This window comes from Falco naumanni, chromosome W (genome assembly GCF_017639655.2).
Source record: "Falco naumanni isolate bFalNau1 chromosome W, bFalNau1.pat, whole genome shotgun sequence".
Classification (NCBI taxonomy): Eukaryota; Metazoa; Chordata; class Aves; order Falconiformes; family Falconidae; genus Falco; species Falco naumanni.
Genome location: NC_054079.1, coordinates 17,622,680 through 17,641,024, shown reverse-complemented (window position 1 = coordinate 17,641,024; position 18,345 = coordinate 17,622,680). Strand labels below are relative to the sequence as shown.

The following is an 18,345-nucleotide window of genomic DNA, read 5'->3' as shown; positions in this document are numbered from 1 at the left end:
CATGCTTGTAGAGATATATAGCATTGTAACTACATGAATGATTTCTGCCCTGAGCCTGGTGGAGCATACAGCTGCGGTTTGTGTCCCGGCTCAGAGATGTAAATAGGGGCTTCTCTGTTATGGTAAAAGTGTTTCTCTTTGCATAAAAAAGAGAGGGAATGAAGGGAATGACCCCAGAGGTATGTTCAGAGAAGGCATGCGATGTTTTGAACTTTTTGACTGAACCAGTTCTTGTTTGGTGTGCCCTTCCACCTATGTATAATGTTAATCCAAAAGAAGATGATATTGTTTACACTTTGAATGTCGATAATTGTCTTTCTGTAGATGCTAATGTAGTAGGAGGCTATGATGGGAACGTGTCGCAGCAGTTTTTCTCTTACCCAGAGTAACAGCAGGGAAAGCATTAAAGAGTTAAATCACCTTGTTTGGTAGGCAGTTCAGAATGTGGGTCAAAATTGCCACTGCTTTTTGTTGTTGGTTCAAGGACATGGCTGTGAGGATTTTGATGGTATGTGCTGCGTGGATTTTAGGCGCCCCATTGCAGCAACATGTTATCAAAATCTGAGAAAATTTAAGTCCTTTTTGACATCCATTCACTCAATTGGCAGTATTGTTTGTTTGCTATTACCTTGGTTGCTGTCATGTTTGCAAGGGCCCTGCAGAACATGGCAAACCTGGTACTAGCTGTTCAAAAACACAAAGGGGAAATTGTAAAATTGTACGGAACAAAGACAGTGGGTTATTTTGACATCAATAATATGTCTTAGTTGGTTTTTTATTTGTTCTATTACTTATACCTTGTTTTTACTCGTTCAGTTTCAAAGGTTCTTTTTGTGCAGCAGGAAGGGGGAGATGCAGGAGCGGGCTGGAAACTAGGACCATGCATGGCAATCAGTTAGCTGAGGGGAATGTGCTCGAGCTTGTCTAGACAACAATTAACATGATGAGGCATGTTTACAGAGCACAGGGGAGTGGGAGACGGATGGCGCCAAGGGTGGCACCAAGGAAAGATAACACCTTGCTGTTAATTGCTGGCAGTTAACCACCAATCAGGGATTGCCTAGTATGCAAGGTTTAGCTTCAAGAACCAATCTGTTTAAATCGCGCAGCTTCTGAAAGTGTATAAAAACGCGTGCTTCTGTATAATAAATTGACATTTGCTTGAATAAGCTGCGTCCTGTCTCTTCATTCGCCGCAGTTTTGGATCCACAGGGTTACCTCGTATTTTGTGGGTACAATCTATTTCTCCACAGCGACCTATGTATCAGTGTACCCTTATTTACAATGACCAACAAATAGCACTAAATGGAATCATTGACACTGGAGCTGATGTCACAGTAATTTCTCAAGCCAAATGGCCTCCGCAATGGCCACTGACTAATGCCTCTCAGACACTGGCTGGGATAGCAGGGACCGGTAACAGTTGTCAGAGTTTGAAACTAATTCGAATTCAAGGACCAGAGGGACATGTGGCTTCTGTTAAACCTTTTGTGCTACCTGTCCCTATGGTTTTGTGGGGACGTGATGTATTGTCACAATGGGGAATGTCTATCCATACACATTTTTAGATAGGGCCATTGAAGTGCGCGACACCCTAAAAATAACCTGGAAATCTGATGTTCCTATTTGGGTGGATCAATGGCCCCTTCCTTTGGAAAAACTTCGCGCACTTCAAAACTTAGTCTCAGAACAACTGTCCAAGGGACACATTGTACCTTCTACTAGCCCATGGAATTCACCTGTTTTTGTTATTAAAAAACAAACTGGCAAGTGGCGCTTGCTCCATGATCTCAGAAAAATTAATGATGCTATGGAAGATATGGGAGCCCTCCAACCCGGGCTCCCGTCCCCGACTATGATCCCTCGACATTGGCATCTAACTGTCATAGATCTTAAAGATTGTTTTTTCAGTATCCCGTTACATCCAGATGATGCCCCAAAATTTGCCTTTTCAATTCCTAGCATCAACATGCAAGCTCCATTGCAGAGATATCAGTGGGTTGTACTGCCACAAGGTATGAAAAATAGCCCTACAATGTGTCAATGGTATGTTGCAAAAATACTCAGTCCTGTCCGAAATGCTATGCCTACTGTGTTATTGTATCATTATATGGATGACCTTTTAGTGGCAGCACAACATCACGAAGTCACGGAGAAAGCTGTAGCCCTTGTCACAGATGCCGTGAATTCGGCAGGTCTCTGTATAGCACCAGAAAAGGTCCAGAAGTTTCCCCCTTGGAAATATCTGGGCTGGCGAATAAGGGCACAAACTATTGTTCCTCAGCCATTGCAGATCAATACCAATGTAAGAAACCTGCATGATGCACAAAAATTACTGGGAACAAAAAATTGGGTTCGACCACTATTGGGAATTTCTAATACAGACTTGGGTCCTCTGTTTGAACTACTAAAAGGGGACACTAATCTTTGTTCTCCACGTAATCTTAACTCTGAAGCAGATACATCTTTACAAAAGGTTGCCTCAGCTATCGCTTCTCGACAGGCCCACCGGTGGGCCCCTGAACTACCTTTTTACTTGATTATTTTAAACCCTGCTTGACAGCCTCATGCCCTGATATTTCAATGGGACCTTCAGAACTCAGACCCCTTGTTAATTATTGAATGGATCTTTTTACCTAACCAGTCTACAAAAACTATTTTGACACAACATGAAATGTTTGCCTCTCTGATTGTTAAAGCTAGATCACGCCTGTTAACCTTATCAGGGAAGGATTTTGTCTGTATTTGTCTACCAATAACAACGGTATACTTACAATGGCTTTATCATCAATCAGACACCTTTGTTATGGCACTTGCTGACTATACAGGTCAAATAACTTCTCATCCACCTTCACACAAACTGTTTAACATTGACTTTTGTCTGATGTTAAAACCCCAAAGAAGCGAACAACCTTTACAGGCACTTACTGTGTTTACAGATGGATCAGGCAAATCACATAAATCTGTTCTCCTATGGTGGGATGATCAACGGAGACGATGGGACTCAGACATAGAGACAGTCTCCGGTTCACCTCAAATAGTAGAACTGAATGCAGTTGTTCGCGTTTTCTGAAAATGGAACGTACCACTCAATCTTGTTACTGATTCAGCTTATGTTGCAGGTATTGTTACACGAGCCGAAGCTTCTGTGCTGCGGAATGTTTCACATTCACAACTTTTTACCCTATTACAGGAACTTATTTTCCTTTTGGACTCTCAATCTGCGCCTTATTTTGTTATGCATATTAGATCTCACACCTCACTACCTGGTTTTCTTGCAGTAGGCAATCGACGAGCTGATCTATTGATGTTACCAGTTCAAGTACTGCCAGACCGTAATGCACAAGCTAAACTAAGTCACTCTTTTTTCCATCAAAATGCTGGAGCTCTTAAACGACAGTTTGACCTTACTTCTCAACAAGCATCAAATATTATTGCTGTCTGTCCTGATTGTCAAAAACATTCTTTCCCATCAATTGCTGCAGGAGTTAACCCTAGAGGATTACAAAGCCTACAATTATGGCAAACAGATGTCACACATTATTCTGAATTTGGTAACCTTAAATATATCCACTCCTCCATTGATACATTTTCAGGTGCCTTGTTTGCCTCTTGTCACACAGGAGAAAAGGCACGAGATGTTCGTAGACATTTAATGCGTGCTTTTGCTACTTTGGGTATTCCCTCAAAGATAAAGACAGATAATGGTCCAGCTTATGTTTCAACAACTATAAAAACCTTTTTTGCCCTATGGGATATAACTCATATTACTGGCATTCCTCATTCCCCCACTGGTCAATCTCTTATTGAACGGTCTCATCAGTCTCTAAAACGTCTATTACAACAACAAAAAGGGGGAATGGGAATGGCTATTCCAGAGGAACGGTTACAGAAAGCATTGTATGTTTTTAATTTTTTAAATTGTTCTTTAATAGATAACAACCCACCGATAGTTTGACATTTTACTGCAAATACCTCCTTCGAGGCACGGGTTAAAGCCCCAGTATTGCTTCGAGATCCAGAAACAGGTAAAATTATGGGACCATATCCTCTTGTTACATGGGGAAAAGGTTATGCTTGTGTCTCCACATAAAAAGGACCCAGATGGATCCCAGCAAAGAATGTAAGACCTTTCCGTGAACCTTTACCGCAGACAACTGATACCGACACCAACCCTACAGAATGAAATAAAAACTGTGTGAGGATTTCTGTTTTGCATTAATGTCAGGTAACCAAATTCACGATATAGCATCTAGATTTCGCTTTTTACAGCGCTTGGAACGGACAATATCGCCCTGGATTAAACCACTTAACAAAGGTAATACGTTTGGACCAGACCAGATCCCCAACGCACTGACGGCACCACTAGCAGATATTATCTTCCCTTACATCGACTTTCAACGACACTGTCACGAACCAGATTGGACAGCGTCTCGATTTCTACAGTTATGTTGCTATGAACATGGACCATTCTGTCAACCGTGGATCAAGATTCATTGTGAACTCTGTGATCAGGATCGCTGGCGAGTTGTAAGACTAAGGGACAGATGGGGTCATTGGATGTGTTCTGGGTGTAACAATCAAATATTAAGGTTTAATCAGATACTGTGGGCGGAACGTTTTATGGGAAAACCTCTTTTGGAAATAGAGGGAATTATAGGATTAGGTTCTGAGATTTTGCAAAACTTAGGTTTTGTAAATTTTTTATCATTGATTGAAAGCCTAGAAGTACGGGCTATTGCATGGTTGTTGTTTCAATATATTATATTAGCAGGCAGAATTTATATTATTAACAAGAACATTATTATAGGATTAGAGTGTGGACAATCAATTGCAGTGCCTTGGTCGTGGACAGTACGACCAGAAGTATGGCTGGTTGTAAAACAATAATGGAAAAAGAAAAGGAGAAAAAAGCGTTGTCATTAATATGGATAATGATGTTCGCATCTGGACCTTGGCCTATTGAAGGTAGCTCTTATCCCTCTTTTTTACCAAAGGTAAATGTTTGGGTCACGTTGGCGAACCTGACTGGACAGGATACTCTGTGTCTTGCTATGGCCACTCCGGATCAGCCTTTTTCCACATGTCTTGTGGGCTTACCATTAGATGAATGGCCTATACCTAGGGACCTTCAAAGTCTTTTTCCACCCAAAAACGTATCAAAAAATGTGACAGACAATTGGGATGTATGGATACCCCATCTCCCACTGGCTACTCTGGAACCGCAGGAAATTGAACTCCTTGGTTCAGTAAAAATGGATTTTTGCATAAAATTTAACTACATGGGAAAGAATCAATCTAGGGCATGGGACGTTTCCCCTATTCATCCTGGTTTTAGAAATGCAAGTATCTGGTGTAATTACACTGCTAATAACTTGTCTAAATCTAGCAATGCTCTGCTCTCACTACCTGCTGGAGTATTTTTTATTTGTGGGGATCGAGCATGGCCTGTCATTCCTTCTCATATAAAAGGAGGTCCGTGTAGTTTAGGGTGACTTTCCGTCCTGACTCCTAACACATCTATGATTTTACAACATCGCTACTTTCAAAGGACAAAGCGTGGCACTCATGCATTTGCCTCCGATTGTGATGATAACATGCAATTTTGGTCCTTTGGCCAACGCTTTATTGCATCTCTTCTGTTACCTGGAGCTTCTACAGGAAAGTCTCTAGCAACATTAGATAAGCTTGGCTGTTGGCTTGCCCGACAAACTAATGCCACAAGCAGTGCCCTGTCTGGTCTTTTGTTAGATGTTGATAGTGTTCGCCACGCGACATTACAAAATAGAGCTGCAATAGATTTTTTGCTTCTGGCACAAGGTCATGGTTGTGAAGAGTTTGAAGGGATGTGTTGCATGAACCTTTCAGATCATTCGGAATCAATTCATGCTCGCATCCAAAGATTGAAGGATGGAGTTTCTCATCTTCAACAAAGTGATACTTGGGATTGGTTAGATAAACTGTTTAGTGGTTGGGGCATTTCAGGATGGTTAAGAAGTTTAGTGAAGATTATTATATATGCTTTAGTTGCTTTTTTGTTTGTTCTATTACTTATACCTTGTCTTTTACAATGCTTACAAAAATTAATAACTCGTTCTATTTCAGGGGTTCTTTTTGTGCAACAGGAAGGGGGAGATGTAGGACAAGGCCTCAAGGACAAGAGTCCAAGTACTGTTAGCCTGATGAATAGAGACTTGTTAGAACTCATAGGGCACAAGCCCTGGGAACAAAGGAGCAAGCTAACTGCAGACCCCTGAGCCGTTACAGTTGAGGAGGCAACCAGACAGACAGAGAAACAAGTAGCCAGATAAGGGAACGGATAGTGCCGATAAGGAACTTTATTAATTAAGAAAGTCACGTAGGAAGAAACCCCCTAATCTTAGAATAGAAATTGTTGCTATGACAAGGTAAACTAATCAGTTCCTATTGTTTTAACCGTGTGCCTTAAATGTCAAACAATCAGTGTTTTTTATGCTTAATATTTAACCAATCAGTGTGTAATATGTAGAAGATAGAAACGTATATAATTGTAAGAAAATCACTAATAAAGGGACAACTTGCTTGCATCAAGCTTCGCCACAGCTCTATAGGTTGCAATTTCAACAGAAAAATCAAGGAACCTAAATGACACTCTTCAGTTGAGAGTCAAAGTACCTTGCTGATGCAGAATAGAGTATATTTCCTTGCTGCTCTCCTTGCTGTGCTCACAAAGTAGGTTAGTTATGGGTCCCACTATTCAGTCCTCAGGCCAAAATATTGAGTCCTTTGACTTCATCCTCATTGAACTGGATGGGTTTATCTTTTCAGCTCCTTCTTCTACCAATGCCAAGCATAAAAAGTCTGGTCTGTTTTCTAATGCTCAAAGCACCGAATGTTTTTTTAGTTAAATGCCCTTTCTACTTGCTGATTGGAATTTGAGGTACATGCACTAACTACAATTAGCAAACAAGATTAATAGACCTCTATTGCTTCTATACAGTGAGACATAATAAAGCAGCTGATTATAAAACTGTTGTATTTAAGGAGTCCACTTTGCAAAATACAGTGACATTTTAATTGACAGTTACCACTAAAATTATCATCAATAAAATTGGACCAGACTCATCCTGAATACAACAGAATGGATGTAAGAAGAATTAGACCATGGATGAGTATTGCCATATGCTTCATCATAAAATTGCAGCAGACAATGCTATGAATTCTTGTGGTCACACTTACCCCATTTTCATATAATTTATAATGAAGAAAAGCTAATCACTTTTTTTTTTAAAGTACATGACTGTGGCAAAACCCTCACATTTATTGGGCAATGACACTGAACACATGTGCAATAACTCTTCAAATACAATCAAATACAATAGATGTTTTGTATTTTTTTTCTCTCCTTGTATTCGTAGCTTTACAGTACTCTTCCTCTTATGCTCTTCGACCTGTACCAGCTACGTTACTCTGACACCACAGTGTGTGTCCTGATAAACAAACCTGACCCTGCTCCATCCATCTAAATTTTCGTGGCTATTGCTCACACAGGTAACAGAGAAAAAGTCACAACACACCACTGTCACTGGAGCCTGCTAGGTCCATTATCTTTTCTTTCTTTATAACACACATCCAAAATGGCCTGTCAGGGTTACCAATGAAGTAAATGAATGACCTGCTGTCAATTACAAGTCACATTTATTTGAGCTACACTGAGAAAAAAGCTACCTGAGGATCTACGGGGTGTTCTTCTTATGTTTTTCTTGGAGGCACATGGGAACAGCTGACAACACTTGAGAACTCAATCTTATTACACTCCTGTACATGCTTTCCAACTAGAGCTATGATGGCGAATGAAACAGCCTGGGTGGCTCATCTCCCAGCCTGTTGAGTCAGGATAGCAACTCAGACATGAAGGAGACAAAAAAATCCCGCTTGGTCAAGGCGGCAGAAGAAGGATCATGTGAGCGAGCGCCGTGCTTGATTGCATGCACGCATGCATGTGTTCTGGGCTTTCAGTGCTTTGACGGGCTGTGTTCATCCTGGTGAAGAGCAAGGAGAGGCAGAACAGCAAACTTCTCTTTGCCTTGTGCTGTGACTGCTTTTGGAACAGCTGGATCAGTGCCTGTGTGTTTGTTGCTTTTCCCTCAGCTCTCCAACCCTAACAGTGGAAAAAGCCATGAAGTTCACAGCAACTTCTGCGTTTCCAACCCTCTTCTTTCTCTTCTGTGGAAATCTGGGATGCTGCAGCTTGTCAGAATTAACTTCTCCATTGCCAGCAGATGTGCGTTCTCCAAACAGTGTTGGGCAGTGTGATAGTATCAACAGGTGGTTATTCAAGGGTACGCTGTTTTCTGTCACGGCAAGGTAAAATACACAGGTGACCTCTACAGGCAACTGCAATAACAAATCATGTCCCTCACATGCCTCAAGTTGGACAAGTCCATCCACCCCATCAAATGTGGGAAAGGAGCTAGTCAACAACATCCGTAGGGCCTCTTCAGAAAGAAACCCACTGACCTGAAGAATCATTCTCCCTCCTCCCCTGCCACCAACTTCATCGCAGACAGCATCCAGAGGTGGGGAGAAGTGACACTAGGTTCTGAACAGCAGGGTCCAATAGAGTTAACGGAAGAGTTTATGCAAATTTTGTATAATTTTTTCTGAAGTGTCCTTCAAAGGATCCAATGCTGTGAGAGGCACAGTAGGCAAGTCAGACATGTTATCACCAAAAGACACTCCCTTGGACTATCAGAGGCTCTTTTCCAAATGATGCCTTGTGGATAACTGGCTAGCTGAAAAGGGTCACATAGACATAGTCCAGCTGGCTGGACAAAAATGCACATCGCTCTCAGCTTATCTGAAATAAAGCAAAAATACACTGTCTTTGGCTGTTCTTGTTACACAAGATTGCGGTGGGAAAAGAATGTTGCAGGTGGGAACAGATAACTACAGAAGAGAAACTAGGGGCGGACTTGGTATTTAGGCAACTAACCAATAATGAGCTTAACTTTTGTAATATGTATGAGCTAATTATAAGAAGGCATAAAAGGTGACTGTAAGGGACAATAAACGAAGTCTGTGATCACTCATATTGAGTGACTGTGTCTTCCCTCCGTCGCGACAAATGGCGCCCGAACAGGGACCCTAGAGAGGGCTGAACCTGCGAGCCACGGTTCGACGGAGATTCGGGTACCGGTCCTGAAAGCAGCGCAGGAGGCGGAAGGGCACAGTCCCCGCGCCCGGGAGCACCTACAGAGGGTCCCGCCGGCCACGCGTCGCCGAAGTCTCGCAAAGGCTGCAACAGCGCTGACGAAGGTATGGAGAGACGAGCGACGTACAATTCGCTCAAATGCTTTTTAGAAAAGCGGAGCGTTCAGGACATAGATTGTAACAAGGCATTACCCGGGTTATTAGCGTATGGGATAGCATCCGGGTCCCCCGCGGCAGCGGCGAGCGGCGGCGCGGCCCGGCAGGCCCCTTCCCGGCCGCGGTTTCTCTCCAAGGCGGCACCCCCACCCCCCACCCCCTCCGATCGGCGCCATGGCGATGCAAGCGGCCAAGCGAGCTAACATCTGGCTGCCCCCAGAGGTCAATCGGATCCTCTATATTCGGAACCTGCCGTATAAAATCACAGCGGAGGAAATGTATGATATTTTTGGGAAATACGGACCTATTCGACAAACCAGAGTTGGAAACACTCCTGAAACAAGAGGAACAGCTTAAGCTTCTCAAGGGAAAATACGGACTTGATTACAAACCCACTATAAAAAGTGCTTCAGATGTCCCCTACAAGAAATGGGTTTCTACCTTGAACTAGCAAACATCTCTGTGTTTAAAAAGAAGCCTTTTTGCCTTGATGGAGATAATTTATTCTGTATTCTGTATTTATGCTGTATTCTGAATGTGGAAATTGGTTGGGACTAGGAGGCTGGCTTAAAGGCATTTTGCAAACGGGATTATTATTTTTGATCGTTATTGTAATAATAGTTTTTTGATCAAAGCCAGCCAAAATTATTTGTAAGCATTAGGCATATCTGAAGAGAATGCCTTTATTTGAATCAGCAGTTAAGGTGTAGTTTAGTCTGATGCTGTGGTTTTATCTGCTTCTGGTGAATTTTTGAAGTGATGAAATCAGAGATACAAGGTATACTAAGAGTTATGAGGTAATAAGGTAATAATCTAAGTAAGGGTGCTGTCTTTTATGTCTACAAGTGCAATATGCTTTTATGTAGCAGAGAGAAACTTTGACAATAATGTTGCTTGAGCGAGATGTGCATGTGACAACTTGGGAAAAGGGATATCACAACTGGAGTGCAACAGGTTTTCTATGTCTGGCAGAGTGAAATCTTTCAAGACCTGAGTTTAGACAGTCTAAAATAAATTGTTAGTATTCAGAAAACCCATCTTAAGCCTCTTTTGCTTACATAGTGTTATGGAAGTCAACTGCTATTGTAGAGAATTAATGATTTTTTAATACATATTAACAAATACTACTATTTTAACTTGAGGCAGTTGAGTGAGAAATACTCATGTGTAGCATTTGAGGGAATGTCAGCATAAATCGCACTTACAGTAAGACTGCATTTTTAATTACTGTACTCGTTAAGATTCGATGATGCCACAAGGCTAAGGCCTTTTATCACGGATTGGTTCTGAACTAAAAGGTGTGTGCACATGTAGATATGCACATTTGTGTTATTTTCCTTAATTGGCTACAAAATAATATAATTAGGTTGGGGTCTAGATCTTGGGAACTTGTCTATTATACTTCTGTTTGTTAAGGAACATGCATAACATACAGCACCCATGTAGGCTTGGCTTGTGGCATAGTTGTCAAATTCAGCATAGACATTCAGACAGATAAGCAAGGTACTCTTCTTGTGTGTATCGCCTACAAGCCATTATGGCTCAGTGTGTAAATCTGTATGTAACTATTGAAAAATCCACTTATGAATGTATATAGCTTAGAACTAATTTCTTCCCTTTGTTAATTCTTTGATATCAATGAGGTATTCTTCAGAAAATGTATGGACTGGTTGGTTGCATAAGGGCAGATGTTATTTGGACAGAAAATTGTTAATGGTCAGGGATTTTCCACTAAAGTATTTGCAAATATTCCTAGTCAAACATCAGTTTGGTTTCTTTTTGGGTTTTGAGCTTGCATTAGTCCATGTTCAGAATTTTAAAATTACCTTTGAATTTTTTAAACTTTTTATATCACTGGAACAGAAAGAGCATCTAAATTAAAGCTTCAAGCTAACTTTATTTTTCAAGTATTTCAGGAATTATACTTCTGAACTGAGATTTTATAAGTTGGCTGTGTATTTTCCTGTGTTAAAACGCTGTTATTGAAAATGGTCAACCAAGCCTATGTTGCCCAAAATAAAAACGGGGGAATTGTGGATAACTGGCTATCTGAAAAAGTTCACATAGACATAGTCCATCTGGCTGGACAAAAATGCACATAGCTCTCAGCTTATCTGAAATAAAGCAAAACTACACTATCCTTGGCTGCTCTTGTTACACAATAACAGGAAGATTGTGGTGGGAAAATAATGTTGCAGGTGGGAACAGATAACTACAGAAGAGAAACTAGGGGCGGGCTTGGTATTTAGGCAACTAACCAATAATGAGCTTAACTTTTGTAACATGTATGAGCTAATTATAACAAGGCATAAAAGGTGACTGTAAGGCACAATAAACGAAGTCTGCTGATCACTCATATTGAGTGACTGTGTCTTCCCTCCGTCGCAACAATGCCTTAAAGTAGCTCTTGTTGCAGATACCAGCTTTTTTTTCCCCCTCCTATATCTCTCTGACCTACTCAAGATGATATTTCACTTAGCGTATTAGATCTGGATTACCAAAGGCAGCTTTGAATTTCTTGAGACCTTGTTTGCCACATTTAAGCCATCTCTCCTCCTTGTAATCAGGCTAGTAGTGCCTCCATCACCAAGGATGTCTTTTTAACATTAATTTAAATGTGACTTATTTTAGAGCCCTTCAAGTCTTTTCCTTACAACACGTAGGTGCATCACAGGAGCTGTTGGGTTGGGAAGAGAGTAGGATACAGGGAGCTGAGCAAGAGCACAAGTAAGCCTCGTGGCTCTCAGGAAACAAGCTTTGACTGAGAATGCTCAGGTGAGTTTGTTCTTTTCTAGAAAGTGGTCTGTCTTACAGCTGGGCAGAGGAGGAGAGTCTGTAAGGGCTGCTGCTGAAAGACAGGTAATCCATGAACCCTGGGCTGAGTTTTCTGCTCAAATAACTGATGCAAACAGTTGGTGGCTGTAGTGTAGGGTTTAATCTTTATGCTCTGGTTCCCGAGACAAAACAAAGCTGAATATAAAAATCTGCTTCTGGATTGCCTCTTATAAGAAGTGAAATGTGATGGACTGTGTCTGCAAAGGCCAGCTTTTGTGCAGGGAGGCTAGTCTCACTCGGCTGCTGACGATAGAAAGTGGGCAAGTTGTGCAGGTTTTGTTTCTGACCTGGCTGTGAAGAAAGCCTGGAAAATCAGTGCCCACGAGCTAAAGTTAACCTTTGCGGAAAACTTCCCCGGTCCATCTATATTTCCTTATAACTTCATTACCACACAGGCTTTTTTCTCTCTATTTATATACCTTTTCATTAACCGCCTCTGCATTCCTGGACAATAACTTATCTAAATTGTGCCTGTAGTTTGTTGTCATCCTGCATGAGGTCTTTTAGCTTTAGATTAAGATTTTAGATGTATGGTTAAGGTACTGTGTTGTAACAAGTAACTGGGCAGTAGCTGAGTCACAGCTACTGTCTGTAAATGTGTTCTTAGTCCACAGCAGGCACAAAATAATTAAACTTATCTTAAACTTCCATGGTAAGCCAAGTGTAAAATGATGTAATTTGGCTTAGGAGTCTAAGATAGCTTTCACTGGCATGGTCCAAGGGAACTCAGACAAATGGTTACTGCAGATCAGCTGATGCCCAGCAGTTTGCTGTGACGTGATACCTGGGTTGCATGTCCCACACCTTTAAGTTGTGAAGCAGACATAATGATGCACATTATGCTGCTCTGCAACCCATGTATCTTGGGACAACCCTTCTTTTGTAATCCCATATTGTGTTCAAATGAAAAATAAGTGATTCCCATGTTCCTTCTGATATTGCTTCTGCGGTGAGACAATGGATAACATCTGCCATGTCGTCATTCCATGTAGTTTCACAAATAATGGGTAAAACATCAGCATCTCCCATGAGAGCCACCCTCCAGCAGAGCTAGGATAGTTCCCATCATCCCCATTGTACCAGGGTGGTCTTTCTTCTCCAAGTCCTGGAGCTTGTCATCACGGTTATCTCTGTTGCAGTGACATGGCCTCATTAAGGAAAATGCATCTTGAAGGAATGCCAGATAAGATGGACTGTGTGAGCTAGCCAGCCACCTCCTGAGCTGGATAAAAAGCCAGCTGTGAATTAGTTGATTAGGGGAAGTGGTATTGGGAATTGCCTGGGAAAAGGAGTTCGCACAGCCCAGTTTGGACTCTCCCATGCTCAAGGTGGTGAATACCTTTGAGGGGCAGAAGGTGATGTGAGGATAGAGTGTGGAGAAAGTTCCTGTTGACTAGAAACCTGCTTGGGTCTGAAATGGGAATTCTGCTCCATGCTGGAAAGCAGTGCTAGTGGTGGTGTGGTCTGAATCCCTAATGAAACCCAACCCCTTGTGAAGGGGGGACATGCCCTCAAACAGCCTGAACTCCATGCAGGGACTCAAGGAAACAGGGGACAAAGGGATATGGGCTGGAGGACCTGTGCTGTCCTGCTGTGGCCACGTGCCACAGGTTTTGCATTCTCCCATAGAACTTGGAGTCCCAGAAGAAGAGGGAGACAATGGAGAGGGCAGATAAACAAATTAAAGGATCATTTTTCTAACTTTTAAAAGAAAGAAGAGCAAACAGTGTTTCCTGCTCTCTGGTAGCAAGCTACTCTGTCTCTGTATCCATTATTTAGAGTGGGAAATGATAACAGTTTCTCATAGTCATAGTTCTCATTTTTATATAGGTCTTTCAAGTAATTTGGCTTGAAGTTGTAACATCAGTTGGAAATGCTGGTAGTTGTGTGAACTTACTCTGTCACAGCAGAACAGGATCAAAATTGTAAAAAAGAAAATATTGCCCCTATTCAAAATATACTTTATTTAAGAGAGGAGTCTGGAGCTGTTCTAAACATAACCCCTCAATATATTTTTATAAAAATCTATCTTGCCTACAGCTAAACCCTTCCTCCTGCTAATACCAGCAGCTCCAATGGTTAGTCTGTGAAGAATGCATTGCATATCATCATGCTGATGCACATACTGAAACGTAAACAATGCCATAAAGATGACAAAAGTCTTGCCTAATCATCCATTCATTTTGTGCTGATACACAAAATCCTCATACCGGGGCTGAATGAATCTCTTTGGGTTCTGCTCTGTCCAGAGGTAAGCATAGATTTGGTGAGCATGGATTCATGCCTTCACTGATACCACACGTATATTCTGAGTTTGATGTGAGTCTCTAGTAAAACCCCCACCCCAAAAGTGTTGTCAGTCATCAAAAAACAAAATTAGATGTCAATCCCGCATTACTTGAAAGCCAAACAATTTTTTTCTCAAGGTTTATAAACCTTTTTTTTTTAAATCAAAAAAGTGATGATGAAGCCAGGCTGAGTTTTGAGTCTGGGACAAAGCAAGTTTCAGAGCTCTGAGTCTTGTCAGAATGGTTCAAACGGCCCTGCACAAATGTTCTGAGAAATCAGACAAGTATTCAGTGTCTAATTCCACACTGCCCGCTCGGCTTACCCAAATGAGCTTTTGGAAAGCACTTGAAAAGCAGTCTGGCACTTCCTCCCTTTTAACAGCTGAACTGAAATTTCTGAAAACTACCAAAAAAGCTAAGTCCCAAGCCTTGGCCTGAAGTTTTTCCCCTTAACCAATATTATTGCTCAATATACAAAAATATTGAGTGACCCAGCTTTAATACAAGGATTATTCATAGTTTGCTTGGATTTGCAAAGGGATGCTAAAACCCTGAGCTGCCCCATAGATCACAGCAATCCTTGAATGAAGCACAAAGGAGAATGTTTGCAGTTGTACTGGGACATTCAGTCACTGGTGGTTTACCTTGGAGTCAGTATAGATTTATTTGCCTTTATTGAATGGTGAGCATAAGACCGCTTTGGTCTAATAGCCTAAATAAGATTTAGGTGCTCAGTCTCATCATCGGGAAAGTCTCTTGGTGTAAACAAGGATTTAAGCCCTTTGCTGTTCTGTCAGCTAATAGGGAGAAATCTGGACTTATAACCTCCTTGCAGCCAGTAGCATTGCCTGGGGAAATTAACCCTTGCAGGATTCTGTCCCCAGTGTGTATGGGAAAGTGGTCTCCCATGCACGTTTGTAGCCCAGTGCAGCGTGGTGTTATCCCTTCTCCCACTGAATTCAATGAGATGTGAACCTATTCAGCATGCACAGCGGCTCCTTCTGATGGGATGAGTCCCTGGTTTTCTGAAGTCTCACATAAATGTATTTGTGTGAGGGTTTTCTGATGACTAAACCTCTGCTCATTGCAGTGATCCCATACCACGTCACCGTCATGATGGGCACAGAATACGACTCCAGCACTGACAGCCGGGTGTACATCATCATCATGGGTCCTGTGAAAGCACAGACGGAGAGGCTGTGGCTGGATCTCTCAGAAGAAAAAAGACAAGTTTGAAGATGGCTGTGTAGAGAAATTCTCTGTTTGGGGCCTGGATGTTGGGGAGATCAAAAAAGTGGGGGTACTTTGTGAGTGCAGTGTGAGTATTGGAGGCATGAGAAATACATGGCCAAAGAAAGCACAGGTTCCTGTTATTCTTAGAAGTGAAGTAAAGGCACTTGGGTCTACAAGGAATGTAAACAGAGATGTGATAATGAGATTTCACATGTGTCTGAACCTGAAAATAAGTATGCTTTACATCTCACAAAACCAAGATCCTTGGGAGGCAGAAGATAATTTTGAATTATAAGGAAGTTGTAACGTCCTGGTTTTGTCCCATTCTAGCACTGATTTTTCTTAGTCAAGCCCTGCTTTTGACAGATGAAGGTTCCTAGGATGCAATCCTCCATCAGTCTTTTTCCTAGATGATTTTTACACTACTTCCAGTTGGGTTTCATAAATTGTGCCTGCAGTGAGAAACACACCTTGTATGATTTTCTAGCTAAACATAAAAATTGTTTTTACAGCTTGGAGGACCCAGGCTTAGAGAAGAAAATTAGTCATTTTTCATAAGTAACATTCACAAATAGATTTTGGTACAGGACCCATTTTTTCTGCTACAGCTCAGGAAGACAGAATTTGCATAGACTTTCCATCACAGAGCTTAAACTTCACATGAATCTTCCAAAGTGTTTGTGTACATTATTCTTGTTTCATATGTCAGTTCCATCTCCTGAAAGCCTGCTCCAGCTTCCCCTGCACCCCCCCCCCAAGTGCTGAAACTGACAGCATCTGAGGACCTCAAGAGCCTATTGAATTTTATTTTTACCCCATGCCCTGTGTTGCAGTAAACCTACCTGTTGATGCGCATGCTTGTGTATTTGGAGGGAGATATGTGAAAAAAATATCTTTGCAGCTGTACATCCTTTTGTAGCAGATGATAGACTGTTAGTTTCCATTCAAGCAATGGATTCTGACACCTTGAGAAGCCTCCATACTAGATTTGAGTTTATTACCAAACCATGTTCTTAACGCACTCCAAGTGCCTGCTTATTATGAGTATTAGTGGCACTTTCTACCTTGTGCATCTCTAGATCAGACTTTGAAAGTGAAGCAAGTGGATAAATCCTTCTTGTTCAGACTCTGTGCACATGGAAACAGCCACGGGTTGGGACAGAGAGGGAGGAAAAAGCCGGTATAACCACTCAGTGTCAGAGAGACATAAAAAGCAGGCTGAAGAAAGACATAGAAAGGGATGCCAAAGAGACAGTGAGTAGGGTGTGGAAGGGGTAAATGATGGAGAAAGTAGAAGCAGACACTTGGAAATAGGCAGAAGCAAGGGATAATAGACAGACAATAATTTGACAAGGATTACAAATGGGAAAGAAGAGAAAAAAGTGCAAATGAAATGCAGAATTAGAAAAAGAAATAACGTGTAGCTTTCAGGCTGGGTGGTGATCTTCTGCGCTCTTTCACCCCTATCCTCAGTGATCTCACCAGTCTGCTGCTTCACCTCTTACTTGTTTTCCCCTGTTAGTTTGTAACCCCCCAGCTCATGGCCAGAGGAGCCATCTGATCCTGGCCTTCTGCCTTCCTTCATGCAGTGCCCTCTGCTTGAAAGGTCTCTTCTTGTTGGTCCACATCCCAGCAATGACTTTGATGTGCCAGTCTGCCATGGTTGCCATGGAATTGGTCCATATTTTCCTTGTAGAAAATTACAGTGTTCAGGGACATTGCAGAAAATTGCTAGTTATCTACTTGGGAAAAGTGAGGAACAGTTTATTCTCAGATATTTCATTTGGCTGCTTCTGGAAGAAGGCAAGAAGTTCTGAATATGAGTTACCATGTGAAAATAGCATAGCATGGGGTTTAAGTTTCCAGAAGCCCTCTGTATGACCCAGGCAGCAGACTGCAGGATTTAGTAGGATTGTAAGATTTGCAGTGTGATGCCACTTCTAGTTTGGTATTATTCTCCTGCTGCAAACGTACTCTAGTGAAAGCAGAAACAGTGGAACATGAAGTAATTTGAAAGGCACCCATTTATACCTGTCTTGTAAGTCTACAGATACAATATTTACTACTGGTGTATTTTAATAGACATGCTGACATGAAAATAAATAATACAAGCTATTTGGTATAGGCACTTTATACTGTTTTCTTAAAACAAGTTTTAATATTCTTCTCCTAATGAATGAAAGTATCTCTGTCCCGAGGCTGCTGTTGCTGCAGAGAGACACAGGTATGTCCAGAAGAGCCCTGCATTGGTCTGCATCTCTAAACCACCTCTGGTTTAGAGCCTTTCTCCACCACAAGCACAGAGTAAAGCCAAGGACATACATGTGTTGCAAGTCCAGTCTTTCACTGATTAGGGATCTGATCCTGGAAGACCTTCAGGTCTCTCTAGATTTCTCTGTACCTTCCAGAATAAGCAGGAAATCCCATATTTTTAAATCTTTTCCTTCTATCTACCAATCAAGTTCTCTCCCATTTCCCCCCTGTTGTTGCGTTTAGTTTCTATGTGATTGTGAGTTGCTCGGTGCAAGTTGTGCATCTTGGTCTTGGTGATGGGAAGTACTCAACAGTCCCTCAAAGACAGTAGGAATGAGTTACAAAGGCTTCCAAACAGCCCAAGGATCTACTTGCCTTTGAAATTCTG

At 41.7% G+C, this 18,345-nt stretch overlaps 1 pseudogene; it reads left to right on the top strand.

The window, feature by feature from the left end:
• The window catches only part of LOC121080423, a 191,845-nt pseudogene that overhangs the window by 113,914 nt on the left and 59,586 nt on the right, over window positions 1-18,345 (top strand).